Source organism: Oncorhynchus nerka, linkage group LG13 (genome assembly GCF_034236695.1).
Source record: "Oncorhynchus nerka isolate Pitt River linkage group LG13, Oner_Uvic_2.0, whole genome shotgun sequence".
NCBI lineage: Eukaryota > Metazoa > Chordata > Actinopteri > Salmoniformes > Salmonidae > Oncorhynchus > Oncorhynchus nerka.
Window position 1 is genome coordinate 24,420,094 of NC_088408.1, and position 26,708 is coordinate 24,446,801.

General features: G+C 46.3%; 1 protein-coding gene across 1 annotated transcript in view; it reads left to right on the plus strand.

Annotated features, from left to right (window-relative positions):
* The window catches only part of fndc1 (fibronectin type III domain containing 1), a 127,318-nt gene that overhangs the window by 39,861 nt on the left and 60,749 nt on the right, over positions 1 to 26,708 (plus strand). The gene's annotated exons all lie outside the window — the stretch shown is intronic.

A 26,708-nucleotide genomic window follows, 5' to 3' on the forward strand; every position in this document is an offset into this window, starting at 1 on the left:
GAGAGTGTGTCAGTGTAGAGAGTGTGTCAGTGTAGAGAGTGTGTCAGTGTAGAGAGTGTGTCAGTGTAGAGAGTGTGTCAGTGTAGAGAGTGTGTCAGTGTAGAGAGTGTGTCAGTGTAGAGAGTGTGTCAGTGTAGAGAGAGTGTGTCAGTGTAGAGAGAGTGTGTCAGTGTAGAGAGTGTGTCAGTGTAGAGAGTGTGTCAGTGTAGAGAGAGTGTGTCAGTGTAGAGAGTGTGTCAGTGTAGAGAGAGTGTGTCAGTGTAGAGAGAGTGTGTCAGTGTAGAGAGTGTGTCAGTGTAGAGAGTGTGTCAGTGTAGAGAGTGTGTCAGTGTAGAGAGTGTGTCAGTGTAGAGAGAGTGTGTCAGTGTAGAGAGTGTGTCAGTGTAGAGAGTGTGTCAGTGTAGAGAGTGTGTCAGTGTAGAGAGAGTGTGTCAGTGTAGAGAGTGTGTCAGTGTAGAGAGTGTGTCAGTGTAGAGAGTGTGTCAGTGTAGAGAGTGTGTCAGTGTAGAGAGTGTGTCAGTGTAGAGAGTGTGTCAGTGTGAGAGAGTGTGTGTCAGTGTCAGAGAGTGTGTCAGTGTAGAGAGTGTGTCAGTGTAGAGAGAGTGTGTCAGTGTAGAGAGTGTGTCAGTGTAGAGAGTGTGTCAGTGTAGAGTCAGAGTGTGTCAGTGTAGAGAGTGTGTCAGTGTAGAGAGTGTGTCAGTGTAGAGAGTGTCAGTGTAGAGAGAGTGTGTCAGTGTAGAGAGTGTGTCAGTGTAGAGAGAGAGTGTGTCAGTGTAGAGAGTGTGTCAGTGTAGAGAGTGTGTCAGTGTAGAGAGTGTGTCAGTGTAGAGTGTGTCAGTGAGAGTGTGTCAGTGTAGAGAGTGTGTCAGTGTAGAGAGTGTGTCAGTGTAGAGAGTGTGTCAGTGTAGAGAGTGTGTCAGTAGAGAGTGTGTCAGTGTAGAGAGTGTGTCAGTGTAGAGAGTGTGTCAGTGTCAGTGTGTCAGTGTAGAGAGTGTGTCAGTGTAGAGAGTGTGTCAGTGTAGAGAGTGTGTCAGTGTAGAGAGTGTGTCAGTGTAGAGAGTGTGTCAGTGTAGAGAGTGTGTCAGTGTAGAGAGTGTGTCAGTGTAGAGAGTGTGTCAGTGTAGAGAGTGTGTCAGTGTAGAGAGTGTGTCAGTGTAGAGAGTGTGTCAGTGTAGAGAGTGTGTCAGTGAGAGAGTGTGTCAGTGTAGAGAGTGTGTCAGTGTAGAGAGTGTGTCAGTGTGAGAGTGTGTCAGTGTAGAGAGTGTGTCAGTGTAGAGAGTGTGTCAGTGTAGAGAGTGTGTCAGTGTAGAGAGAGTGTGTCAGTGTAGAGAGTGTGTCAGTGTAGAGAGTGTGTCAGTGTCAGTGTAGAGAGTGTGTCAGTGTAGAGAGTGTGTCAGTGTAGAGAGAGTGTGTCAGTGTAGAGTGTGTCAGTGTAGAGAGTGTGTCGGTGTAGAGAGTGTGTCAGTGTAGAGAGTGTGTCAGTGTAGAGAGTGTGTCAGTGTAGAGAGTGTGTCAGTGTAGAGAGTGTGTCAGTGTAGAGAGTGTGTGTGTAGAGAGTGTGTCAGTGTAGAGAGTCAGTGTGTCAGTGTAGAGAGTGTGTCAGTGTAGAGAGTGTGTCAGTGTAGAGTGTGTCAGTGTAGAGAGTGTGTCAGTGTAGAGAGTGTGTCAGTGTAGAGAGTGTGTCAGTGTAGAGAGTGTAGAGAGTGTCAGTGTAGAGAGTGTGTCAGTGTAGAGAGTGTGTCAGTGTAGAGAGTGTGTCAGTGTCAGTGTAGAGTGTGTCAGTGTAGAGAGTGTGTCAGTGTAGAGAGTGTGTCAGTGTAGAGAGTGTGTCAGTGTAGAGAGTGTGTCAGTGTAGAGAGTGTGTCAGTGTAGAGAGTGTGTCAGTGTAGAGAGTGTGTCAGTGTAGTGAGAGTGTGTCAGTGTAGAGAGTGTGTCAGTGTAGAGAGTGTGTCAGTGTAGAGAGTGTGTCAGTGTAGAGAGTGTGTCAGTGTAGAGAGTGTGTCAGTGTAGAGAGTGTGTCAGTGTAGAGAGTGTGTCAGTGTAGAGAGTGTGTCAGTGTAGAGAGTGTGTCAGTGTAGAGAGTGTGTCAGTGTAGAGAGTGTGTCAGTGTAGAGAGTGTGTCAGTGTGTCAGTGTAGAGAGTGTGTCAGTGTAGAGAGTGTGTCAGTGTAGAGAGAGTGTCAGTGTAGAGAGTGTGTCAGTGTAGAGAGTGTGTCAGTGTAGAGAGTGTGTCAGTGTAGAGAGTGTGTCAGTGTAGAGAGAGTGTGTCAGTGTAGAGAGAGTGTCAGTGTAGTGTAGAGAGTGTGTCAGTGTAGAGAGTGTGTCAGTGTAGAGAGTGTGTCAGTGTAGAGAGTGTGTCAGTGTAGAGAGTGTGTCAGTGTAGAGAGTGTGTCAGTGTAGAGAGTGTGTCAGTGTAGAGAGTGTGTCAGTGTAGAGAGTGTGTCAGTGTAGAGAGTGTGTCAGTGTAGAGAGTGTGTCAGTGTAGAGAGTGTGTCAGTGTAGAGAGAGTGTGTCAGTGTAGAGAGAGTGTGTCAGTGTAGAGAGTGTGTCAGTGTAGAGAGTGTGTCAGTGTAGAGAGTGTGTCAGTGTAGAGAGTGTGTCAGTGTAGAGAGTGTGTCAGTGTAGAGAGTGTGTCAGTGTAGAGAGAGTGTGTCAGTGTAGAGAGAGTGTGTCAGTGTAGAGAGTGTGTCAGTCAGTGTGTCAGTGAGAGAGTGTGTCAGTGTAGAGTGTGTCAGTGTAGAGAGTGTCAGTGTAGAGGTGTGTCAGTGTAGAGAGTGTGTCAGTGTAGAGAGTGTGTCAGTGTAGAGAGAGTGTGTCAGTGTAGAGAGTGTGTCAGTGTAGAGAGTGTGTCAGTGTAGAGAGTGTGTCAGTGTAGAGAGAGTGTGTCAGTGTAGAGAGTGTGTCAGTGTGTCAGTGTAGAGTGTGTCAGTGTAGAGAGTGTGTCAGTGTAGAGAGTGTGTCAGTGTGGAGAGTATCAGTGTAGAGAGTCTGTCAGTGTAGAGAGTGTGTCAGTGTAGAGAGTGTGTCAGTGTAGAGAGTGTGTCAGTGTAGAGAGAGTGTGTCAGTGTAGAGAGTGTGTCAGTGTAGAGAGTGTGTCAGTGTAGAGAGTGTGTCAGTGTAGAGAGTGTGTCAGTGTAGAGAGTGTGTCAGTGTAGAGAGTGTGTCAGTGTAGAGAGTGTCAGTGTAGAGAGTGTGTCAGTGAGTGTGTCAGTGTAGAGAGTGTGTCAGTGTAGAGAGTGTGTCAGTGTAGAGTGTGTGTGTCAGTGTAGAGAGTGTCAGTGTAGAGAGTGTGTCAGTGTAGAGAGTGTGTCAGTGTCAGAGTGTGTCAGTGTAGAGAGTGTGTCAGTGTAGAGAGTGTGTCAGTGTAGAGAGTGTGTGTCAGTGAGAGAGTGTGTCAGTGTAGAGAGTGTGTCAGTGTAGAGTGTGTCAGTGTAGAGAGTGTGTCAGTGTAGAGTGTGTGTGTCAGAGAGTGTGTCAGTGTAGAGAGTGTGTCAGTGTAGAGAGAGTCTGTCAGTGTAGAGAGTGTGTCAGTGTAGAGAGTCTGTCAGTGTAGAGAGTGTGTCAGTGTAGAGAGTGTGTCAGTGTAGAGAGTGTGTCAGTGTAGAGAGTGTGTCAGTGTAGAGAGAGTGTCAGTATAGAGAGAGTGTGTGTAGAGTGTGTCAGTGTAGAGAGAGTGTGTCAGTGTAGAGTGTGTGTCAGTGTAGAGAGAGTGTGTCAGTGTAGAGAGAGTGTGTCAGTGTAGAGAGTGTGTCAGTGTAGAGAGAGTGTGTCAGTGTAGAGAGTGTGTCAGTGTAGAGAGTGTGTCAGTGTAGAGAGTGTGTCAGTGTAGAGAGAGTGTGTCAGTGTAGAGAGTGTGTCAGTGTAGAGTGTGTCAGTGTAGTGTGTCAGTGTAGAGTGTGTCAGAGTGTGTCAGTGTAGAGAGTGTGTCAGTGTAGAGAGTGTGTCAGTGTAGAGAGTGTGTCAGTGTAGAGAGTGTGTCAGTGTCAGTGAGAGAGTGTGTCAGTGTAGAGAGAGTGTGTCAGTGTAGAGAGTGTGTCAGTGTAGAGAGTGTGTCAGTGTAGAGAGTGTGTCAGTGTAGTCAGAGTGTGTCAGTGTAGAGAGTGTGTCAGTGTAGAGAGTGTGTCAGTGTAGAGAGTGTGTCAGTGTAGAGAGTGTGTCAGTGTAGAGAGTGTGTCAGTGTGTCAGTGTAGAGAGTGTGTCAGTGTAGAGTGTGTCAGTGTAGAGAGTGTGTCAGTGTAGAGAGTGTGTCAGTGTAGAGAGTGTGTCAGTGTAGAGAGTGTGTCAGTGTAGAGAGTGTGTCGGTGTAGAGAGTGTGTCAGTGTAGAGTGTGTGTCAGTGTGTCAGTAGAGAGTGTGTCAGTGTAGAGAGTGTGTCAGTGTAGAGAGTGTGTCAGTGTAGAGAGTGTGTCAGTGTAGAGAGTGTGTCAGTGTAGAGAGTGTGTCAGTGTAGAGAGTGTGTCAGTGTAGAGAGAGTGTGTCAGTGTAGAGAGTGTGTCAGTGTAGAGAGAGTGTGTCAGTGTAGAGAGTGTGTCAGTGTAGAGAGTGTGTCAGTGTAGAGAGTGTGTCAGTGTAGAGAGTGTGTCAGTGTAGAGAGTGTGTCAGTGTAGAGAGTGTGTCAGTGTAGAGAGTGTGTCAGTGTAGAGTGTGTGTGTCAGTGTAGAGAGTGTGTCAGAGTGTCAGTGTAGAGAGAGTGTGTCAGTGTAGAGAGAGTGTGTCAGTGTAGAGAGTGTGTCAGTGTAGAGAGTGTGTCAGTGTAGAGAGTGTGTCAGTGTAGAGAGTGTGTCAGTGTAGAGAGTGTGTCAGTGTAGAGAGTGTGTCAGTGTAGAGAGTGTGTCAGTGTAGAGAGAGTGTGTCAGTGTAGAGAGTGTGTCAGTGTAGAGAGTGTGTCAGTGTGTAGAGAGAGTGTGTCAGTGTAGAGAGTGTGTCAGTGTAGAGAGTGTGTCAGTGTAGAGAGTGTGTCAGTGTAGAGAGTGTGTCAGTGTAGAGAGTGTGTCAGTGTGTCAGTGTAGAGAGTGTGTCAGTGTAGAGAGTGTGTCAGTGTAGAGAGTGTGTCAGTGTAGAGAGTGTGTCAGTGTAGAGAGTGTGTCAGTGTAGAGTGAGAGTGTGTCAGTGTAGAGAGAGTGTGTCAGTGTAGAGAGTGTGTCAGTGTGTGTCAGTGTAGAGAGTGTGTCAGTGTAGAGAGTGTGTCAGTGTAGAGAGTGTGTCAGTGTCAGTGTCAGAGAGTGTGTCAGTGTAGAGAGTGTGTCAGTGTAGAGAGTGTGTCAGTGTAGAGAGTGTGTCAGTGTAGAGAGTGTGTCAGTGTAGAGAGTGTGTCAGTGTAGAGAGTGTGTCAGTGTAGAGAGTGTGTCAGTGTAGAGAGAGTGTGTCAGTGTAGAGAGTGTGTCAGTGTAGAGAGTGTGTCAGTGTAGAGAGTGTGTCAGTGTAGAGAGTGTGTCAGTGTAGAGAGTGTGTCAGTGTCAGTGTCAGTGTAGAGAGTGTGTCAGTGTAGAGAGTGTGTCAGTGTAGAGAGTGTGTCAGTGTAGAGAGAGTGTGTCAGTGTAGAGAGTGTGTCAGTGTAGAGAGTGTGTCAGTGTAGAGAGTGTGTCAGTGTAGAGAGTGTGTCAGTGTAGAGAGTGTGTCAGTGTAGAGAGTGTGTCAGTGTAGAGAGTGTGTCAGTGTAGAGAGTGTGTCAGTGTAGAGAGTGTGTCAGTGTAGAGTGTGTCAGTGTAGAGAGTGTGTCAGTGTAGAGAGTGTGTCAGTGTAGAGAGTGTCAGTGTCAGTGTCAGTGAGAGAGTGTGTCAGTGTAGAGAGTGTGTCAGTGTAGAGAGTGTGTCAGTGTAGAGTGTGTCAGTGTCAGTGTAGAGAGTGTGTCAGTGTAGAGAGTGTGTCAGTGTAGAGAGTGTGTCAGTGTAGAGAGTGTGTCAGTGTAGAGAGAGTGTGTCAGTGTAGAGAGAGTGTCAGTGTAGAGAGTGTGTCAGTGTGGAGAGTGTGTCAGTGTAGAGAGTGTGTCAGTGTAGAGAGTGTGTCAGTGTAGAGAGTGTGTCAGTGTAGAGAGTGTGTCAGTGTAGAGAGTGTGTCAGTGTAGAGTGTGTCAGAGTGTGTCAGTGTAGAGAGAGTGTGTCAGTGTAGAGAGTGTGTCAGTGTAGAGAGAGTGTGTCAGTGTAGAGAGTGTGTCAGTGTAGAGAGTGTCAGTGTAGAGAGTGTGTCAGTGTAGAGAGTGTGTCAGTGTAGAGAGTGTGTCAGTGTAGAGAGTGTGTCAGTGTAGAGAGTGTGTCAGTGTAGAGAGTGTGTCAGTGTGTGTGTCAGTGAGAGTGTGTCAGTGTAGAGAGTGTGTCAGTGTAGAGAGTGTGTCAGTGTAGAGAGTGTGTCAGTGTAGAGTGTGTCAGTGTAGAGAGTGTGTCAGTGTAGAGAGTGTGTCAGTGTAGAGAGTGTGTCAGTGTAGAGAGTGTGTCAGTGTAGAGAGTGTGTCAGTGTAGAGAGTGTCAGTGTAGAGAGTGTGTCAGTGTAGAGAGTGTGTCAGTGTAGAGAGAGTGTGTCAGTGTAGAGTGTGTCAGTGTAGAGAGTGTGTCAGTGTAGAGAGTGTGTCAGTGTAGAGAGTGTGTCAGTGTAGAGAGTGTGTCAGTGTAGAGAGTGTGTCAGTGTAGAGAGAGTGTCAGTATAGAGAGAGTGTGTGTAGAGTGTGTCAGTGTAGAGAGAGTGTGTCAGTGTAGAGAGTGTGTCAGTGTAGAGAGTGTGTCAGTGTAGAGAGTGTGTCAGTGTAGAGAGTGTGTCAGTGTAGAGAGTGTGTCAGTGTAGAGAGTGTGTCAGTGTAGAGAGTGTGTCAGTGTAGAGAGTGTGTCAGTGTAGAGAGTGTGTCAGTGTAGAGAGTGTGTCAGTGTAGAGAGAGTGTGTCAGTGTAGAGAGAGTGTGTCAGTGTAGAGAGTGTGTCAGTGTAGAGAGTGTGTCAGTGTAGAGAGTGTGTCAGTGTAGAGAGAGTGTGTCAGTGTAGAGAGTGTGTCAGTGTAGAGAGTGTGTCAGTGTAGAGAGTGTGTCAGTGTAGAGAGTGTGTCAGTGTAGAGAGTGTGTCAGTGTAGAGAGAGTGTGTCAGTGTAGAGAGAGTGTCAGTGTAGAGAGTGTGTCGGTGTAGAGAGTGTGTCAGTGTAGAGTGTGTCAGTGTAGAGTGTGTCAGTGTAGAGAGTGTGTCAGTGTAGAGAGTGTGTCAGTGTAGAGAGTGTGTCAGTGTAGAGAGTGTGTCAGTGTAGAGAGTGTGTCAGTGTAGAGAGTGTGTCAGTGTAGAGAGTGTGTCAGTGTAGAGTGTGTCAGTGTAGAGAGTGTGTCAGTGTAGAGAGTGTGTCAGTGTAGAGAGTGTGTCAGTGTAGAGAGTGTGTCAGTGTAGAGAGTGTGTGTCAGTGTAGAGAGTGTGTCAGTGTAGAGAGTGTGTCAGTGTAGAGAGTGTGTCAGTGTAGAGAGTGTGTCAGTGTAGAGAGAGTGTGTCAGTGTAGAGAGAGTGTCAGTGTAGAGAGTGTGTCGGTGTAGAGAGTGTGTCAGTGTAGAGTGTGTCAGTGTAGAGAGTGTGTCAGTGTAGAGAGTGTGTCAGTGTAGAGAGAGTGTGTCAGTGTAGAGAGTGTGTCAGTGTAGAGAGTGTGTCAGTGTAGAGAGAGTGTGTCAGTGTAGAGAGAGTGTGTCAGTGTAGAGAGAGTGTGTCAGTGTAGAGAGTGTGTCAGTGTAGAGAGAGTGTGTCAGTGTAGAGAGTGTGTCAGTGTAGAGAGTGTGTCAGTGTAGAGAGTGTGTCAGTGTAGAGAGTGTGTCAGTGTAGTGTGTCAGTGTGTGTCAGTGTAGTGAGAGTGTGTCAGTGTCAGTGTAGAGAGTGTGTCAGTGTAGAGAGTGTGTCAGTGTAGAGAGTGTGTCAGTGTAGAGAGTGTGTCAGTGTAGAGAGTGTGTCAGTGTAGAGAGTGTGTCAGTGTAGAGAGTGTGTAGAGAGTGTCAGTGTAGAGAGTGTGTCAGTGTAGAGAGTGTGTCAGTGTAGTAGAGAGTGTGTCAGTGTAGAGAGTGTGTCAGTGTAGAGAGTGTGTCAGTGTAGAGAGTGTGTCAGAGTGTGTCAGTGTAGAGAGTGTGTCAGTGTAGAGAGAGTGTGTCAGTGTAGAGAGTGTGTCAGTGTAGAGAGTGTGTCAGTGTAGAGAGTGTGTCAGTGTAGAGAGTGTGTCAGTGTAGAGAGTGTGTCAGTGTAGAGAGTGTCAGTGTCAGTGTAGTGAGAGTGTGTCAGTGTAGAGAGAGTGTGTCAGTGTAGAGTGTGTCAGTGTGTGTCAGTGTAGAGAGTGTGTCAGTGTAGAGAGTGTGTCAGTGTAGAGAGTGTGTCAGTGTAGAGAGTGTGTCAGTGTAGAGAGAGTGTGTCAGTGTAGAGAGTGTGTCAGTGTAGAGTGTGTCAGTGTAGAGAGTGTGTCAGTGTAGAGAGTGTGTCAGTGTAGAGAGTGTGTCAGTGTAGAGTGTGTCAGTGTAGAGAGTGTGTCAGTGTCAGTGTAGAGAGTGTGTCAGTGTAGAGAGTGTGTCAGTGTAGAGAGTGTGTCAGTGTAGAGAGTGTGTCAGTGTAGAGTGTGTCAGTGTAGAGTGTGTCAGTGTAGAGAGTGTGTCAGTGTAGAGTGTGTCAGTGTAGAGAGTGTGTCAGTGTAGAGAGTGTGTCAGTGTAGAGAGTGTGTCAGTGTAGAGTGTGTCAGTGTAGAGAGAGTGTGTCAGTGTAGAGAGTGTGTCAGTGTAGAGAGTGTGTGTCAGTGTAGAGAGTGTGTCAGTGTAGAGAGTGTGTCAGTGTAGAGAGTGTGTCAGTGTAGAGAGTGTGTCAGTGTAGAGAGTGTGTCAGTGTAGAGAGTGTGTCAGTGTAGAGAGTGTGTCAGTGTAGAGAGTGTGTCAGTGTAGAGAGTGTGTCAGTGTAGAGAGTGTGTCAGTGTAGAGAGTGTGTCAGTGTAGAGAGTGTGTCAGTGTAGTCAGAGAGTGTGTCAGTGTAGAGAGAGTGTGTCAGTGTAGAGAGTGTGTCAGTGTAGAGAGTGTGTCAGTGTAGAGAGTGTGTCAGTGTAGAGAGTGTGTCAGTGTAGAGAGTGTGTCAGTGTAGAGAGTGTGTCAGTGTGAGTGTGTCAGTGTAGAGAGTGTGTCAGTGTAGAGAGTGTGTCAGTGTAGAGAGTGTGTCAGTGTAGAAGTGTGTCAGTGTAGAGAGTGTGTCAGTGTAGAGAGTGTGTCAGTGTAGAGAGTGTGTCAGTGTCAGTGTAGAGTGTGTCAGTGTAGAGAGTGTGTCAGTGTAGAGAGTGTGTCAGTGTAGAGAGTGTGTCAGTGTCAGTGTAGAGAGTGTGTCAGTGTAGAGAGTGTGTCAGTGTAGAGAGTGTGTCAGTGTAGAGAGTGTGTCAGTGTAGAGAGTGTGTCAGTGTAGAGAGTGTGTCAGTGAGTGTGTCAGTGTGTCAGTGTAGAGAGTGTGTCAGTGTAGAGAGAGTGTGTCAGTGTAGAGAGTGTGTCAGTGTAGAGTGTGTCAGTGTAGAGAGTGTGTCAGTGTAGAGAGTGTGTCAGTGTAGAGAGTGTGTCAGTGTAGAGTGTGTGTCAGTGTAGAGAGAGTGTGTCAGTGTCAGTGTGTCAGTGAGAGAGTGTGTCAGTGTAGAGAGTGTGTCAGTGTAGAGAGTGTGTCAGTGTAGAGAGTGTGTCAGTGTAGAGAGTGTGTCAGTGTAGAGAGTGTGTCAGTGTAGAGAGTGTGTCAGTGTAGAGAGTGTGTCAGTGTAGAGAGTGTGTCAGTGTAGAGAGTGTGTCAGTGTAGAGAGTCAGTGTGTGTCAGTGTAGAGAGTGTGTCAGTGTAGAGAGAGTGTGTCAGTGTAGAGAGTGTGTCAGTGTAGAGAGTGTGTCAGTGTAGAGAGTGTGTGTCAGTGTCAGTGAGAGAGTGTGTCAGTGTAGAGTGTGTCAGTGTAGAGAGTGTGTCAGTGTAGAGAGAGTGTGTCAGTGTAGAGAGTGTGTCAGTGTAGAGAGTGTGTCAGTGTAGAGAGTGTGTCAGTGTAGAGAGTGTCAGTGTAGAGTGTGTCAGAGAGTGTGTCAGTGTAGAGAGTGTGTCAGTGTAGAGAGTGTGTCAGTGTAGAGAGTGTGTCAGAGAGTGTCAGTGTAGAGAGAGTGTGTCAGTGTAGAGAGTGTGTCAGTGTGTGTCAGTGAGTGTGTCAGTGTAGAGAGTGTGTCAGTGTAGAGAGTGTGTCAGTGTAGAGTGTCAGTGTAGAGAGTGTGTCAGTGTAGAGAGAGTGTGTCAGTGTAGAGAGTGTGTCAGTGTAGTGTGTCAGTGTAGAGAGTGTGTCAGTGTAGAGAGTGTGTCAGTGTAGAGAGTGTGTCAGTGTAGAGAGTGTGTCAGTGTAGAGAGTGTGTCAGTGTAGAGAGTGTGTCAGTGTAGAGAGTGTGTCAGTGTAGAGAGTGTGTCGGTGTAGAGAGTGTGTCAGTGTAGAGAGTGTGTCAGTGTAGAGAGTGTCAGTGTAGAGAGTGTGTCGGTGTAGAGAGTGTGTCAGTGTAGAGAGTGTGTCAGTGTAGAGAGTGTGTCAGTGTAGAGAGTGTGTCAGTGTAGAGAGTGTGTCAGTGTAGAGAGTGTGTCAGTGTAGAGAGTGTGTCAGTGTAGAGAGTGTGTCAGTGTAGAGAGTGTGTCAGTGTAGAGAGTGTGTCAGTGTAGAGAGTGTGTCAGTGTAGAGAGAGTGTGTCAGTGTAGAGAGAGTGTCAGTGTAGAGAGTGTGTCAGTGTAGAGAGTGTGTCAGTGTAGAGAGTGTGTCAGTGTAGAGTGTGTCAGTGTAGAGTGTCAGTGTGTGTCAGTGTAGAGAGTGTGTCAGTGTAGAGAGTGTGTCAGTGTAGAGAGTGTGTCAGTGTAGAGAGTGTGTCAGTGTAGAGAGTGTGTCAGTGTAGTCAGTGAGTGTGTCAGTGTAGAGAGTGTGTGTCAGTGTGTCAGTGTAGAGAGTGTGTCAGTGTAGAGTGTGTCAGTGTCAGTGTAGAGAGTGTGTCAGTGTAGAGAGTGTGTCAGTGTAGAGAGTGTGTCAGTGTAGAGAGTGTGTCAGTGTAGAGAGTGTGTCAGTGTAGAGAGTGTCAGTGTAGAGAGTGTGTGTGTCAGTGTAGAGAGTGTGTCAGTGTAGAGAGTGTGTCAGTGTAGAGAGTGTGTCAGTGTAGAGAGTGTGTCAGTGTAGAGAGTGTGTCAGTGTAGAGAGTGTGTCAGTGTAGAGAGAGTGTGTCAGTGTAGAGAGTGTGTCAGTGTAGAGAGTGTGTCAGTGTAGAGAGTGTGTCAGTGTAGAGAGTGTGTCAGTGTAGAGAGTGTGTCAGTGTAGAGAGAGTGTGTCAGTGTAGAGAGTGTGTCAGTGTAGAGAGTGTGTCAGTGTAGTGTGTCAGTGTAGAGTGTGTCAGTGTAGAGAGTGTGTCAGTGTAGAGAGTGTGTCAGTGTAGAGAGTGTGTCAGTGTAGAGAGAGTGTGTCAGTGTAGAGAGTGTGTGTCAGTGTAGAGAGTGTGTCAGTGTAGAGAGTGTGTCAGTGTAGAGAGTGTGTCAGTGTAGAGAGTGTGTCAGTGTAGAGAGTGTGTCAGTGTAGAGAGAGTGTGTCAGTGTAGAGAGTCTGTCAGTGTAGAGTGTGTCAGTGTAGAGAGTGTGTCAGTGTAGAGAGTGTGTCAGTGTAGAGAGTGTGTCAGTGTAGAGAGTGTGTCAGTGTAGAGAGTGTGTGTCAGTGTAGAGAGTGTCAGTGTAGAGAGAGTGTGTCAGTGTAGAGAGAGTGTGTCAGTCAGAGTGTGTCAGTGTAGAGAGTGTGTCAGTGTAGAGAGTGTGTCAGTGTAGAGAGTGTGTCAGTGTAGAGAGAGTGTGTCAGTGTAGAGAGTGTGTCAGTGTAGAGAGTGTGTCAGTGTAGAGAGAGTGTGTCAGTGTAGAGAGTGTGTCAGTGTAGAGAGTGTGTCAGTGTAGAGAGTGTGTCAGTGTAGAGTGTGTCAGTGTAGAGAGAGTGTGTCAGTGTAGAGAGTGTGTCAGTGTAGAGAGAGTGTGTCAGTGTAGAGAGTGTGTCAGTGTAGTGAGAGAGTGTCAGTGTAGAGAGTGTGTCAGTGTAGAGAGTGTGTCAGTGTAGAGTGTGTCAGTGTAGAGAGTGTGTCAGTGTAGAGAAGTGTGTCAGTGTAGAGAGTGTGTCAGTGTCAGTGAGAGTGTGTCAGTGTAGAGAGTGTGTCAGTGTAGAGAGTGTGTCAGTGTAGTGTGTCAGTGTCAGTGTAGAGAGTGTGTGTCAGTGTAGAGAGTGTGTCAGTGTAGAGAGTGTGTCAGTGTAGAGAGTGTGTCAGTGTAGAGAGTGTGTCAGTGTAGAGAGTGTGTCAGTGTAGAGTGTCAGTGTAGAGAGTGTGTCAGTGTAGAGTGTGTGTCAGTGTAGAGAGTGTGTCAGTGTAGAGAGTGTGTCAGTGTAGAGAGTGTGTCAGTGTAGAGAGTGTGTCAGTGTAGAGAGTGTGTCAGTGTAGAGAGAGTGTGTCAGTGTAGAGAGTGTGTCAGTGTAGAGAGTGTGTCAGTGTAGAGAGTGTGTCAGTGTAGAGAGTGTGTCAGTGTAGAGAGTGTGTCAGTGTAGAGAGAGTGTGTCAGTGTCAGTGTCAGTGAGAGAGTGTGTCAGTGTAGAGAGTGTGTCAGTGTAGAGAGTGTGTCGGTGTAGAGAGTGTGTCAGTGTAGAGAGTGTGTCAGTGTAGAGAGTGTCAGTGTAGAGAGTGTGTCAGTGTAGAGAGTGTGTCAGTGTAGAGAGTGTGTCAGTGTAGAGAGTGTGTCAGTGTAGAGAGTGTGTCAGTGTAGAGAGTGTGTCAGTGTAGAGAGTGTGTCAGTGTAGAGAGAGTGTGTCAGTGTAGAGAGAGTGTGTCAGTGTAGAGAGTGTGTCAGTGTAGAGAGTGTGTCAGTGTAGAGAGTGTGTCGGTGTAGAGAGTGTGTCAGTGTGTCAGTGTTAGAGAGTGTGTCAGTGTAGAGAGTGTGTCAGTGTAGAGAGTGTGTCAGTGTAGAGAGTGTGTCAGTGTAGAGAGTGTGTCAGTGTAGAGAGTGTGTCAGTGTAGAGAGTGTGTCAGTGTCAGTGAGAGTGTGTCAGTGTAGAGAGTGTGTCAGTGTAGAGAGTGTGTCAGTGTAGAGAGTGTGTCAGTGTAGAGAGTGTGTCAGTGTAGAGAGTGTGTCAGTGTAGAGAGTGTGTCAGTGTAGAGAGTGTGTCAGTGTAGAGTGTCAGTGTCAGTGTGTAGAGAGTGTGTCAGTGTAGAGAGTGTGTCAGTGTAGAGAGTGTGTCAGTGTAGAGTGTGTCAGTGTGTCAGTGTAGAGAGTGTGTCAGTGTAGAGAGTGTGTCAGTGTAGAGAGTGTGTCAGTGTAGAGAGTGTGTCAGTGTAGAGAGTGTGTCAGTGTAGAGAGTGTGTCAGTGTAGAGTGTGTGTCAGTGTAGAGAGTGTGTCAGTGTAGAGAGTGTGTCAGTGTAGAGAGTGTGTCAGTGTAGAGAGAGTGTGTCAGTGTAGAGAGTGTGTCAGTGTAGAGAGTGTGTCAGTGTAGAGAGTGTGTCAGTGTAGAGAGAGTGTGTCAGTGTAGAGAGTGTGTCAGTGTAGAGAGAGTGTGTCAGTGTAGAGAGTGTGTCAGTGTAGAGAGTGTGTCAGTGTAGAGAGTGTGTCAGTGTAGAGAGTGTGTCAGTGTAGAGAGTGTGTCAGTGTAGAGAGTGTGTCAGTGTCAGTGTAGAGAGTGTGTCAGTGTAGAGAGTGTGTCAGTGTAGAGAGTGTGTCAGTGTAGAGAGAGTGTGTCAGTGTAGAGAGTGTGTCAGTGTAGAGAGTGTGTCAGTGTCAGTGAGAGAGAGTGTGTCAGTGTAGAGAGTGTGTCAGTGTAGAGAGTGTGTCAGTGTAGAGAGTGTGTCAGTGTCAGTGAGAGTGTGTCAGTGTAGAGAGTGTGTCAGTGTAGAGAGTGTGTGTCAGTGTCAGTGTAGAGTGTGTCAGTGTAGAGAGTGTGTAGGTGTAGAGAGTGTGTCAGTGTAGAGAGTGTGTCAATGTAGAGAGTGTGTCAGTGTAGAGAGTGTGTCAGTGTAGAGAGAGTGTGTCAGTGTAGAGAGTGTGTCAGTGTAGAGAGTGTGTCAGTGTAGAGAGTGTGTCAGTGTAGAGAGTGTGTCAGTGTAGAGAGTGTCAGTGTAGAGAGTGTGTCAGTGTAGAGTGTGTGTGTCAGTGTAGAGAGAGTGTGTCAGTGTAGAGAGTGTGAGAGTGTGTCAGTGTAGAGTGTGTCAGTGTAGAGAGTGTGTCAGTGTAGAGAGTGTGTCAGTGTAGAGAGAGTGTGTCAGTGTAGAGAGTGTGTGTCAGTGTGTCAGTGTAGAGTGTGTCAGTGTAGAGAGTGTGTCAGTGTAGAGAGTGTGTCAGTGTAGAGAGTGTGTCAGTGTAGAGAGTGTGTCAGTGTAGAGAGTGTGTCAGTGTAGAGAGTGTGTCAGTGTAGAGAGTGTGTCAGTGTAGAGAGTGTGTCAGTGTAGAGTGTGTCAGTGTAGAGAGTGTGTCAGTGTAGAGAGTGTGTCAGTGTAGAGAGTGTGTCAGTGTAGAGAGTGTGTCAGTGTAGAGAGTGTGTCAGTGTAGAGAGTGTGTCAGTGTAGAGAGTGTGTCAGTGTAGAGTGTGTCAGTGTAGAGAGTGTGTCAGTGTAGAGAGTGTGTCAGTGTAGAGAGAGTGTGTCAGTGTAGAGTGTGTCAGTGTAGAGAGTGTGTCAGTGTAGAGAGTGTGTCTGTGTAGAGAGAGTATGTCAGTGTAGAGAGTGTGTCAGTGTAGAGAGTGTGTCAGTGTAGAGAGTGTGTCAGTGTAGAGTGTGTCAGTGTAGAGTGTGTCAGTGTAGAGTGTGTGTGTCAGTGTAGAGTGTGTCAGTGTAGAGAGTGTGTCGGTGTAGAGAGTGTGTCAATGTAGAGAGTGTGTCAGTGTAGAGAGTGTGTCAGTGTAGAGAGTGTGTCGGTGTAGAGAGTGTGTCAGTGTAGAGAGTGTGTCAGTGTAGAGAGTGTGTCAGTGTAGAGAGTGTGTCAGTGTAGAGTGTGTCAGTGTAGTGTGTCAGTGTAGAGAGAGTGTGTCAGTGTAGAGAGTGTGTCAGTGTAGAGAGTGTGTCAGTGTAGAGAGTGTCAGTGTAGAGAGTGTGTCAGTGTAGAGAGTGTGTCAGTGTAGAGAGTGTGTCAGTGTAGAGAGTGTGTCAGTGTAGAGAGTGTGTCAGTGTAGAGAGTGTGTCAGTGTAGTGTGTCAGTGTGTGTCAGTGTAGAGAGTGTGTCAGTGTAGAGAGTGTGTCAGTGTAGTGTGTCAGTGTAGTGTGTCAGTGTAGAGAGTGTGTCAGTGTAGAGTGTGTCAGTGTAGAGAGTGTGTCAGTGTAGAGTGTGTCAGTGTAGAGAGTGTGTCAGTGTAGAGAGTGTGTCAGTGTAGAGAGTGTGTCAGTGTAGAGAGTGTGTCAGTGTAGAGAGAGTGTGTCAGTGTAGAGAGTGTGTCAGTGTAGAGAGTGTGTCAGTGTAGAGAGTGTGTCAGTGTAGAGAGAGTGTGTCAGTGTAGAGAGTGTGTCAGTGTAGAGAGTGTGTCAGTGTAGAGTGTGTCAGTGTAGGAGAGTGTGTCAGTGTAGAGAGTGTGTCAGTGTAGAGAGTCAGTGTGTCAGAGTGTGTCAGTGTAGAGAGTGTGTCAGTGTAGAGAGTGTGTCAGTGTAGAGAGTGTGTCAGTGTAGAGAGAGTGTGTCAGTGTAGAGAGTGTGTCAGTGTAGAGAGTGTGTCAGTGTAGAGTGTGTCAGAGTGTGTCAGTGTAGAGAGTGTGTCAGTGTAGAGAGAGTGTCAGTGTAGAGAGTGTGTCGGTGTAGAGAGTGTGTCAGTGTAGAGTGTGTCAGTGTAGAGAGTGTGTCAGTGTAGAGTGTGTGTCAGTGTAGAGAGTGTGTCAGTGTAGAGAGTGTGTCAGTGTAGAGAGAGTGTGTCAGTGTAGAGAGTGTGTCAGTGTAGAGAGAGTGTGTCAGTGTAGAGAGTGTGTCAGTGTAGAGAGTGTGTCAGTGTAGAGAGAGAGAGTGTGTCAGTGTAGAGAGTGTGTCAGTGTAGAAGTGTGTCAGTGTAGAGAGTGTGTCAGTGTAGAGAGTGTGTCAGTGTAGAGAGTGTGTCAGTGTAGAGAGTGTGTCAGTGTAGAGAGTGTGTCAGTGTAGAGAGAGTGTGTCAGTGTAGAGAGAGTGTGTCAGTGTAGAGAGTGTGTCAGTGTAGAGTGTGTCAGTGTAGAGAGTGTGTCAGTGTAGAGAGTGTGTCAGTGTAGAGAGTGTGTCAGTGTAGAGAGTGTGTCAGTGTAGAGAGTGTGTCAGTGTAGTGTCAGTGTAGAGTGTGTCAGTGTAGAGAGTGTGTCAGTGTGGAGAGTGTGTCAGTGTAGAGTGTGTCAGTGTAGAGAGTGTGTCAGTGTAGAGAGTGTGTCAGTGTAGAGAGTGTGTCAGTGTAGAGAGTGTGTCAGTGTAGAGAGTGTGTCAGTGTAGAGAGAGTGTGTCAGTGTAGAGAGTGTGTCAGTGTAGAGAGTGTGTCAGTGTAGAGAGTGTGTCAGTGTAGAGAGTGTGTCGGTGTAGAGAGAGTGTGTCGGTGTAGAGAGAGTGTGTCAGTGTAGAGAGTGCGTCAGTGTAGAGAGAGTGTGTCAGTGTAGAGTGTGTCAGTGTAGAGAGTGTGTCAGTGTAGAGAGTGTGTCTGTGTAGAGAGAGTATGTCAGTGTAGAGAGTGTGTCAGTGTAGAGAGTGTGTCAGTGTAGAGAGTGTGTCAGTGTAGAGAGTGTGTCAGTGTAGAGAGTGTGTCAGTGTAGAGAGAGTGTGTGTAGAGTGTGTCAGTGTAGAGAGTGTGTCAGTGTAGAGAGTGTGTCAGTGTAGAGAGTGTGTCAGTGTAGAGAGTGTGTCAGTGTAGAGAGAGTGTGTCAGTGTAGAGTGTGTCAGTGTAGAGAGTGTGTCGGTGTAGAGAGTGTGTCAATGTAGAGAGTGTGTCAGTGTAGAGAGTGTGTCAGTGTAGAGAGTGTGTCGGTGTAGAGAGTGTGTCAGTGTAGAGAGTGTGTCAGTGTAGAGAGTGTGTCAGTGTAGAGAGAGTGTGTCAGTGTAGAGAGTGTGTCAGTGTAGAGAGTGTGTGTAGAGAGTGTGTCAGTGTAGAGAGTGTGTCAGTGTAGAGAGTGTGTCAGTGTAGAGAGTGTGTCAGTGTAGAGAGTGTGTCAGTGTAGAGAGTGTGTCAGTGTAGAGAGAGTGTGTCAGTGTAGAGAGTGTGTCAGTGTAGAGAGTGTGTCAGTGTAGAGAGTGTGTCAGTGTAGAGAGTGTGTCAGTGTAGAGAGTGTGTCAGTGTAGAGAGTGTGTCAGTGTAGAGAGTGTGTCAGTGTAGAGAGTGTGTCAGTGTAGAGAGTGTGTCAGTGTAGAGAGTGTGTCAGTGTAGAGAGTGTGTCAGTGTAGAGAGTGTGTCAGTGTAGAGTGTGTCAGAGAGAGTGTCAGTGTAGAGAGTGTGTCAGTGTAGAGAGTGTGTCAGTGTCAGTGTCAGTGTAGAGAGTGTGTCAGTGTAGAGTGTGTCAGTGTAGAGAGTGTGTCAGTGTAGAGAGTGTGTCAGTGTAGAGAGTGTGTCAGTGTAGAGAGTGTGTCAGTGTAGAGAGTGTGTCAGTGTAGAGAAGTGTGTCAGTGTAGAGAGTGTGTCAGTGTAGAGAGTGTGTCAGTGTAGAAGAGTGTGTCAGTGTAGAGAGTGTGTCAGTGTAGAGAGTGTGTCAGTGTAGAGAGTGTGTCAGTGTAGAGAGTGTGTCAGTGTAGAGAGTGTGTCAGTGTAGAGAGTGTGTCAGTGTAGAGAGTGTGTCAGTGTAGAGAGTGTCAGTGTAGAGAGTGTGTCAGTGTAGTGTGTCAGTGTAGAGTGTGTCAGTGTAGAGAGTGTGTCAGTGTAGAGAGTGTGTGTCAGTGTAGAGTGTGTCAGTGTCAGTGTAGAGAGTGTGTCAGTGTAGAGAGTGTGTCAGTGTAGAGAGTGTGTCAGTGTAGAGAGTGTGTCAGTGTAGAGAGTGTGTCAGTGTAGAGAGTGTGTCAGTGTAGAGAGTGTGTCAGTGTAGAGAGTGTCAGTGTAGAGAGTGTGTCAGTGTAGAGAGTGTGTCAGTGTAGAGAGTGTGTCAGTGTAGAGAGTGTGTCAGTGTAGAGAGAGTGTGTCAGTGTAGAGAGTGTGTCAGTGTAGAGAGTGTGTCAGTGTAGAGAGTGTGTCGGTGTAGAGAGTGTGTCAGTGTAGAGAGTGTGTCAGTGTAGAGTGTGTCAGTGTAGAGAGTGTGTCAGTGTAGAGAGTGTGTCAGTGTAGAGAGTGTGTCAGTGTAGAGAGTGTGTCAGTGTAGAGAGTGTGTCAGTGTAGAGAGTGTGTCAGTGTGTCAGTGAGAGTGTGTCAGTGTAGAGAGTGTGTCAGTGTAGAGAGTGTGTCAGTGTAGAGAGAGTGTGTCAGTGTAGAGAGTGTGTCAGTGTAGAGAGTGTGTCAGTGTAGAGAGTGTGTCAGTGTAGAGAGTGTGTCAGTGTAGAGAGTGTGTCAGTGTAGAGAGAGTGTGTCAGTGTAGAGAGTGTGTCAGTGTAGAGAGTGTGTCAGTGTAGAGAGTGTGTCAGTGTAGAGAGTGTGTCAGTGTAGAGAGTGTGTCAGTGTAGAGAGTGTGTCAGTGTAGAGAGAGTGTGTCAGTGTAGAGAGTGTGTCAGTGTAGAGAGTGTGTCAGTGTAGAGAGAGTGTGTCAGTGTAGAGAGTCTGTCAGTGTAGAGAGTGTCAGTGTAGAGAGTGTGTCAGTGTAGAGAGTGTGTCAGTGTAGAGAGTGTGTCAGTGTAGAGAGTGTGTCAGTGTAGAGTGTGTCAGTGTAGAGAGTGTGTCAGTGTAGAGAGTGTGTCAGTGTGTCAGTGTAGAGTGTGTCAGTGTAGAGAGTGTGTCAGTGTAGAGAGAGTGTGTCAGTGTAGAGAGTGTGTCAGTGTAGAGAGTGTGTCAGTGTAGAGAGTGTGTCGGTGTAGAGAGAGTGTGTCAGTGTAGAGAGAGTGTGTCAGTGTAGAGAGTGTGTCAGTGTAGAGAGAGTGTGTCAGTGTAGAGAGTGTGTCAGTGTAGAGAGTGTGTCAGTGTAGAGAGTGTGTCAGTGTAGAGAGTGTGTCAGTGTAGAGAGAGTGTGTCAGTGTAGAGAGTGTGTCAGTGTAGAGAGTGTGTCAGTGTAGAGAGTGTGTCAGTGTAGAGAGTGTGTCAGTGTAGAGAGTGTGTCAGTGTAGAGAGTGTGTCAGTGTAGAGAGTGTCAGTGTAGAGAGTGTGTCAGTGTAGAGAGAGTGTGTCAGTGTAGAGAGTGTGTCAGTGTAGAGAGTGTGTCAGTGTAGAGAGTGTGTCAGTGTAGAGAGTGTGTCAGTGTAGAGAGTGTGTCAGTGTAGAGAGTGTCAGTGTAGAGAGTGTGTCAGTGTAGAGAGTGTGTCAGTGTGTCAGTGTAGAGAGTGTGTCAGTGTAGAGAGTGTGTCAGTGTAGAGAGAGTGTGTCAGTGTAGAGAGAGTGTGTCAGTGTAGAGAGTGTGTCAGTGTAGAGAGTGTGTCAGTGTAGAGAGAGTGTGTCAGTGTAGAGAGTGTGTCAGTGTAGAGAGTGTGTCAGTGTAGAGAGAGTGTGTCAGTGTAGAGAGTGTGTCAGTGTAGAGTGTGTCAGTGTGTCAGTGTAGAGAGTGTGTCAGTGTAGAGAGTGTGTCAGTGTAGAGAGTGTGTCAGTGTAGAGAGTGTGTCAGTGTAGAGTGTGTCAGTGTAGAGAGTGTGTCAGTGTAGAGAGTGTGTCAGTGTAGAGAGTGTGTCAGTGTAGAGAGTGTGTCAGTGTAGAGAGTGTGTCAGTGTAGAGAGAGTGTGTCAGTGTAGAGAGAGTGTGTCAGTGTAGAGAGTGTGTGTCAGTGTAGAGAGAGTGTGTCAGTGTAGAGAGAGTGTGTCAGTGTAGAGAGAGTGTGTCAGTGTAGAGAGAGTGTGTCAGTGTAGAGAGTGTGTCAGTGTAGAGAGAGTGTGTCAGTGTAGAGAGTGTGTCAGTGTAGAGAGTGTGTCAGTGTAGAGAGTGTGTCAGTGTAGAGAGTGTGTCAGTGTAGAGTGTGTCGGTGTAGAGTGTGTCAGTGTAGAGAGTGTCAGTGTGTGTCAGTGTAGAGAGAGTGTGTCAGTGTAGAGAGAGTGTGTCAGTGTAGAGAGTGTGTCAGTGTAGAGAGAGTGTGTCAGTGTAGAGAGTGTGTCAGTGTAGAGAGTGTGTCAGTGTAGAGAGTGTGTCAGTGTAGAGAGTGTGTCAGTGTAGAGAGTGTGTCAGTGTAGAGAGAGTGTGTCAGTGTAGAGAGTGTGTCAGTGTAGAGAGTGTGTCAGTGTAGAGAGTGTGTCAGTGTAGAGAGTGTGTCAGTGTAGAGAGAGTGTCAGTGTAGAGAGTGTGTGTCAGTGTAGAGAGAGTGTGTCAGTGTAGAGAGTGTCAGTGTAGAGAGTGTGTCGGTGTAGAGAGTGTGTCAGTGTAGAGAGAGTGTGTCAGTGTAGAGAGTGTGTCAGTGTAGAGAGAGTGTGTCAGTGTAGAGAGTGTGTCAGTGTAGAGAGTGTGTCAGTGTAGAGAGTGTGTCAGTGTAGAGAGTGTGTCAGTGTAGAGAGTGTGTCAGTGTAGAGAGTGTCAGTGTAGAGAGTGTGTCAGTGTAGAGAGTGTGTCAGTGTAGAGAGTGTGTCAGTGTGTCAGTGTCAGTAGTGTGTCAGTGTAGAGAGTGTGTCAGTGTAGAGAGAGTGTGTCAGTGTAGAGAGAGTGTGTCAGTGTAGAGAGTGTGTCAGTGTAGAGAGTGTGTCAGTGTAGAGTGTGTCAGTGTAGAGAGTGTAGAGAGTGTGTCAGTGTAGAGAGTGTGTCAGTGTAGAGTGTGTGTCAGTGTAGAGAGTGTGTCAGTGTAGAGTGTGTCAGTGTAGAGAGTGTGTCAGTGTAGAGAGTGTGTCAGTGTAGAGAGAGTGTGTCAGTGTAGAGAGTGTGTCAGTGTAGAGAGTGTGTCAGTGTGTCAGTGAGAGTGTCAGTGTAGAGAGAGTGTGTCAGTGTAGAGAGTGTGTCAGTGTAGAGAGTGTGTCAGTGTAGAGAGTGTGTCAGTGTAGAGAGTGTGTCAGTGTAGAGAGTGTGTCGGTGTAGAGTGTGTCAGTGTAGAGAGTGTGTCAGTGTAGAGAGAGTGTGTCAGTGTATAGAGTGTGTCAGTGTAGAGAGTGTGTCAGTGTAGAGAGTGTGTCAGTGTAGAGTGTGAGTGTAGAGAGTGTGTCAGTGTAGAGAGTGTGTCAGTGTAGAGAGTGTGTCAGTGTAGAGAGTGTGTCAGTGTAGAGAGTGTGTCAGTGTAGAGAGTGTGTCAGTGTAGAGAGAGTGTGTCAGTGTAGAGAGAGTGTGTCAGTGTAGAGAGTGTGTCAGTGTAGAGAGTGTGTCAGTGTAGAGAGTGTGTCAGTGTAGAGAGAGTGTCAGTGTAGAGAGTGTGTCAGTGTAGAGAGTGTGTCAGTGTAGAGAGAGTGTCAGTGTGGAGAGTGTGTCAGTGTAGAGTGTGTGTCAGTGTAGAGAGTGTGTCAGTGTAGAGAGAGTGTGTCAGTGTAGAGAGTGTGTCAGTGTAGAGAGTGTGTCAGTGTAGAGAGAGTGTGTCAGTGTAGAGAGTGTGTCAGTGTAGAGAGTGTGTCAGTGTAGAGAGTGTGTCAGTGTAGAGAGTGTGTCAGTGTAGAGTGTGTCGGTGTAGAGAGTGTGTCGGTGTAGAGAGTGTGTCAGTGTAGAGAGAGTGTGTCAGTGTAGAGAGAGTGTCAGTGTAGAGAGTGTGTCGGTGTAGAGAGTGTAGAGAGAGTGTGTCAGTGTAGAGAGAGTGCGTCAGTGTAGAGAGAGTGCGTGTGGAGAGAGTGTGTGTAGAGAGAGTGTGTCAGTGTAGAGAGAGTGTGTCAGTGTAGAGAGTGTGTCAGTGTAGAGAGAGTGTGTCAGTGTCGAAAGTGTGTTTGTAGAGAGAGTGTGAATTAAACCACTGGATTAGCTTGTTGGTAGTGGATCAATCTGATCAGACAAGCCCTGATACTGCAGCAGGCAGCATTGCGGTGTTTCCATCTCCTACCCTGTGCTGGTTACAAAGAACCATGACAAAGATATTTATAACTAACCCAAGATAGTTAATCTGTGTCGTTTACAGTTGGAGCAAATGAAGCATAGTGGGCAGAACAAGCAAGGAGGTGGGCAAAGCCAAACATGAGCTCACCCTATTGGCACGTTGCAGCATGTATTTGCATATTTCCGTTAGGGAACGACTCCTCTGTGAAGTGCGCGTGTGCTCATACTCAATTTGACCTTGCACTCCTTCTAAACAACTGCATTTTTTTAAAGCTTTTGCAAAGCGTCAACTCTATAAAACTTAGTGCACTGTGTTCGTAACAGAATCTAGTTTTGGGAACAGAGAAATCTATTGAGTTTAGATGTTTCAACAATGAGACAATTAGCATAATGTCAGCCCAGTTTCCATCCTCTCCCACTACTACTACTGGACTTCCTCTCAGTACCACATCTCTTCCTATATTTGACATTTTCCTGAGTCAGACAAGTTGTTTTCAGACACGTGTGAAGTTTCACATGTACTTTTTCAAGTGTTTTTCCCTCATGTGAAAAGCAAAGCCCCACATCTGGTCTCCTACCCAGGGACCAACCTGCTCTGCTTCAGAGGCAAACCAACAGTGTGATGCAGGATGCTATCTTTCTGGAATAAATGTGCCAAAACTAGCAACGGGAAAAAAGCCAGTGAATGCAAAGTCCAGGGTAACATAACCAAAGGTTGGGAAAATTGCAGGAAAGAGAGAGGCGTTATTTTTTTTACTAAAAGATTTTGTTGTTGCATCCATTGACAATTCATTTGCATTTAAAAATGATTTCTTTGCAATATTTAGTTTTGTTATCAAGACTTTGGGGTTTATGTTTTGCTATCAATATCATTATTTCTTTTGCAGTATTAAGAATGTTGTTCTGAACTTCAGAGGTTTTGCTTGATATTAACGGCACGAACAACTCACCTCTTCGAGGATTGCACCACATAATAACACTATGACTCTATTAAAGGTGTTTAAAGCAGCAATCCTTCATTGGATCGTTAACATTAATTGTGTTCCCTGTTCCGGTAAAAAGCTGAGAGAGATGGTCTGGGGAACTGTAACCACTCTCAAATCCACTGACTACGCTATGGATGCAATGACTGACCATGAACAATATCAAAATCATAGTTTTCATGTTTTTAGCTTATATAGTTTTGTTTACATTTATTTTGTTTACAAACATTGGAGTAAATGTGGAGTTTTCTTACATGTGAAAGTGCAAATTAAATGTTCACTTTCAAGTGTGGGTGGAATTGCAAGTTCACATGTGAAAAACAATCACATGTAAAAAATATAATTTGCAGTGTCGTATGTCGTATGTTCACATGTAAATAAAGTTCACATTTGAAAAATAATCACACAAAAGTTTTTCAGATATTTTCAGATTTTTGCAAATGATTGTTTTTACATTTCAAATTCATGTGTGAAAATCAATCACATGAAAAAATCTATTTTGCAGGATCACATGCAAGAAAACTCCACAAGTGAAAATATCACTTTCACATGTGGAGTTTTCTTGCATGTGATCCTACAAAATAGATTTTTTCATGTGATTGATTTTCACATGTGAACTTGCAATTGCACATGTGAAAGTAGGATTTTTTGTATCATACTCTTTCTCTCTTTCACGCACACACGCACACACACACACACACGCGCGCACGCACACACACACGCGCGCACGCACGCACAGATTTGTCCCCAGTTAGTCATGACGCCCCCATATGGAAGGTGTGCAAACAGTTCAATGTCCCCATTGGGCCAGCAAAACAAGAACAGACACACACACACACACACACACACACACACACACACACACACACACACAAACACACTCTCTCTCTGTCTCTCTCTCTCTCTAACACACACACACACACACACACACACACATATGCAGTCTCCAGTAAAGGTGTGTATGAAAGATTAGGTTCTGTTTCCCCGAGCTAAGCGCCAGAACAGTTGTATCATAAGTAAGCAGTAAGCAGTAAGCAGTAAGCAGTAAGCAGTAAGCAGTAAGCAGTAGGCAGTAAGCAGTAAGCAGTAAGCAGTAGGCAGTAAGCAGTAGGCAGTAAGCAGTAAGCAGTAAGCAGTAGGCAGTAAGCAGTAAGCAGTAAGCAGTAAGCAGTAAGCAGTAGGCAGTAAGCAGTAGGCAGTAAGCAGTAAGCAGTAGGCAGTAAGCAGTAAGCAGTAGGCAGTAGGCAGTAAGCAGTAAGCAGTAAGCAGTAAGCAGTAAGCAGTAAGCAGTAGGCAGTAAGCAGTAAGCAGTAGGCAGTAAGCAGTAAGCAGTAAGCAGTAAGCAAGCAGTAAGCAGTAAGCAGTAAGCAGTAAGCAGTAAGCAGTAAGCAGTAGGCAGTAAGCAGTAAGCAGTAAGCAGTAAGCAGTAAGCAGTAGGCAGTAGGCAGTAAGCAGTAAGCAGTAAGCAGTAAGCAGTAAGCAGTAAGCAGTAAGCAGTAAGCAGTAAGCAGTAAGGCAGTAAGCAGTAAGCAGTAAGCAGTAGGCAGTAAGCAGTAGGCAGTAAGCAGTAAGCAGTAGGCAGTAAGCAGTAAGCAGTAAGCAGTAGGCAGTAAGCAGTAAGCAGTAAGCAGTAAGCAGTAAGCAGTAGGCAGTAGGCAGTAAGCAGTAAGCAGTAAGCAGTAGGCAGTAAGCAGTAGGCAGTAAGCAGTAAGCAGTAGGCAGTAAGCAGTAAGCAGTAAGCAGTAAAGTAGGCAGTAAGCAGTAAGCAGTAAGCAGTAAGCAGTAGGCAGTAGGCAGTAAGCAGTAGGCAGTAAGCAGTAGGCAGTAGGCAGTAAGCAGTAGGCAGTAAGCAGTAAGCAGTAAGCAGTAAGCAGTAGGCAGTAAGCAGTAAGCAGTAAGCAATAAGCAGTAAGCAGTAAGCAGTAAGCAGTAAGCAGTAAGCAGTAGGCAGTAAGTAGGCAGTAAGCAATAAGCAGTAAGCAGTAGGCAGTAAGCAGTAAGCAGTAAGCAGTAGGCAGTAAGCAGTAGGCAGTAAGCAGTAAGCAGTAAGCAATAAGCAGTAAGCAGTAGGCAGTAAGCAGTAAGCAGTAAGCAGTAAGCAGTAGGCAGTAGGCAGTAAGCAGTAAGCAGTAAGCAAGTAAGCAGTAGGCAGTAAGCAGTAAGCAGTAAGCAGTAAGCAGTAAGCAGTAAGCAGTAAGCAGTAAGCAGTAAGCAGTAAGCAGCAGGCAGTAAGCAGTAGGCAGTAAGCAGTAAGCAGTAAGCAGTAAGCAGTAGGCAGTAAGCAGTAGGCAGTAAGCAGTAAGCAGTAAGCAGTAAGCAGTAAGCAGTAGGCAGTAAGCAGTAAGCAGTAGGCAGTAAGCAGTAAGCAGTAAGCAGTAAGCAGTAGGCAGTAAGCAGTAAGCAGTAAGCAGTAAGCAGTAAGCAGTAAGCAGTAAGCAGTAGGCAGTAGGCAGTAAGCAGTAGGCAGTAAGCAGTAAGCAGTAAGCAGTAAGCAGTAAGCAGTAAGCAGTAAGCAGTAAGCAGTAAGCAGTAAGCAGTAAGCAGTAGGCAGTAAGCAGTAAGCAGTAAGCAGTAAGCAGTAAGCAGTAAGCAGGCATCGTGATGAGAAGGGCTTTCAGCACAAAGTAAAACTCTAGAAGAAGTCAGAGACCACAGATCCGTCCTATAAAGAGCTGGGAGAGCCTGCGTACATGCAGCATGAATGACAGGAGTTCCTCCCGGCTCCCACAAACCAAACTGTTTGGGAACATGAAACATTGAGTTCCACCTGGAAACAGTTAGCCGGGAAAATTCTACCTGGGTGGACACCTGTAAACTAGGAAACTCCTACAGATTGTTAATGAACATGATATACAGCAGATGAAGGAAGCCATCCTGAAGACTGTTGGAGAGGTTGTACTCTGATCCTGAGCATCAGATGGGGTTCTTTAGACAGCTCAATAAATATTTACTGTATCCATGATTCCTGTGCATTTGACTGTGTGTAATAAACTCCAGTAAGAATCTACTGGAGTTGCAATATCTGTGCAAACAACAGCAGTCTGTTTCATCAACAGCAGTCTGTTTCATCAACAGCAGTCTGTTTCATCAACAACAGTCTGTTTCAACAACAGCAGTCTGTTTCATCAACAACAGTCTGTTTCATCAACAGCAGTCTGTTTCATCAACAGCAGTCTGTTTCATCAACAGCAGTCTGTTTCATCAACAGCAGTCTGTTTCATCAACAGCTGTCTGTTTCAACAACAACAGTCTGTTTCATCAACAGCTGTCTTACTGGCATTGTTTGTGATAAGGTGAATGCACCAATTTGTAAGTCGCTCTGGATAAGAGCGTCTGCTAAATGACTTAAATGTAAATGTAAATGTAATCATGATGAATTCAGTTATGTTTTCTTTAGGAGTATATAAATGAGATTGTTTTCTATGCTGAATCATTATCAACTACACCCTCACACACTCCTTTCCAAGGACTCCAGTGCCTATCTGTCTGTTGACCAGGGTTAGACTGGGACTTTTATATCGATGTTTTAATCCTTCACTAAATGCTTTATTCCATTTCCTGGGCCTGATGTTGGACATGGAGCGTGTTATGCTGTCATCTCCATAACAATGACATTTTTAACACTATCAAAAGGAAGTATACGCAAATGTTTTCATTCCACTCTGTTTTGTCCTGTTTCATTTCAGCATACTGGTACGTATTTGCTTTGTTTTGTTTGGATAAATGCAGTCAATAAGAAGACAGAAAAATAACCCTTCCTCGTCTTGTTTTCATGTCGTTGACCAGTTGAGCCCC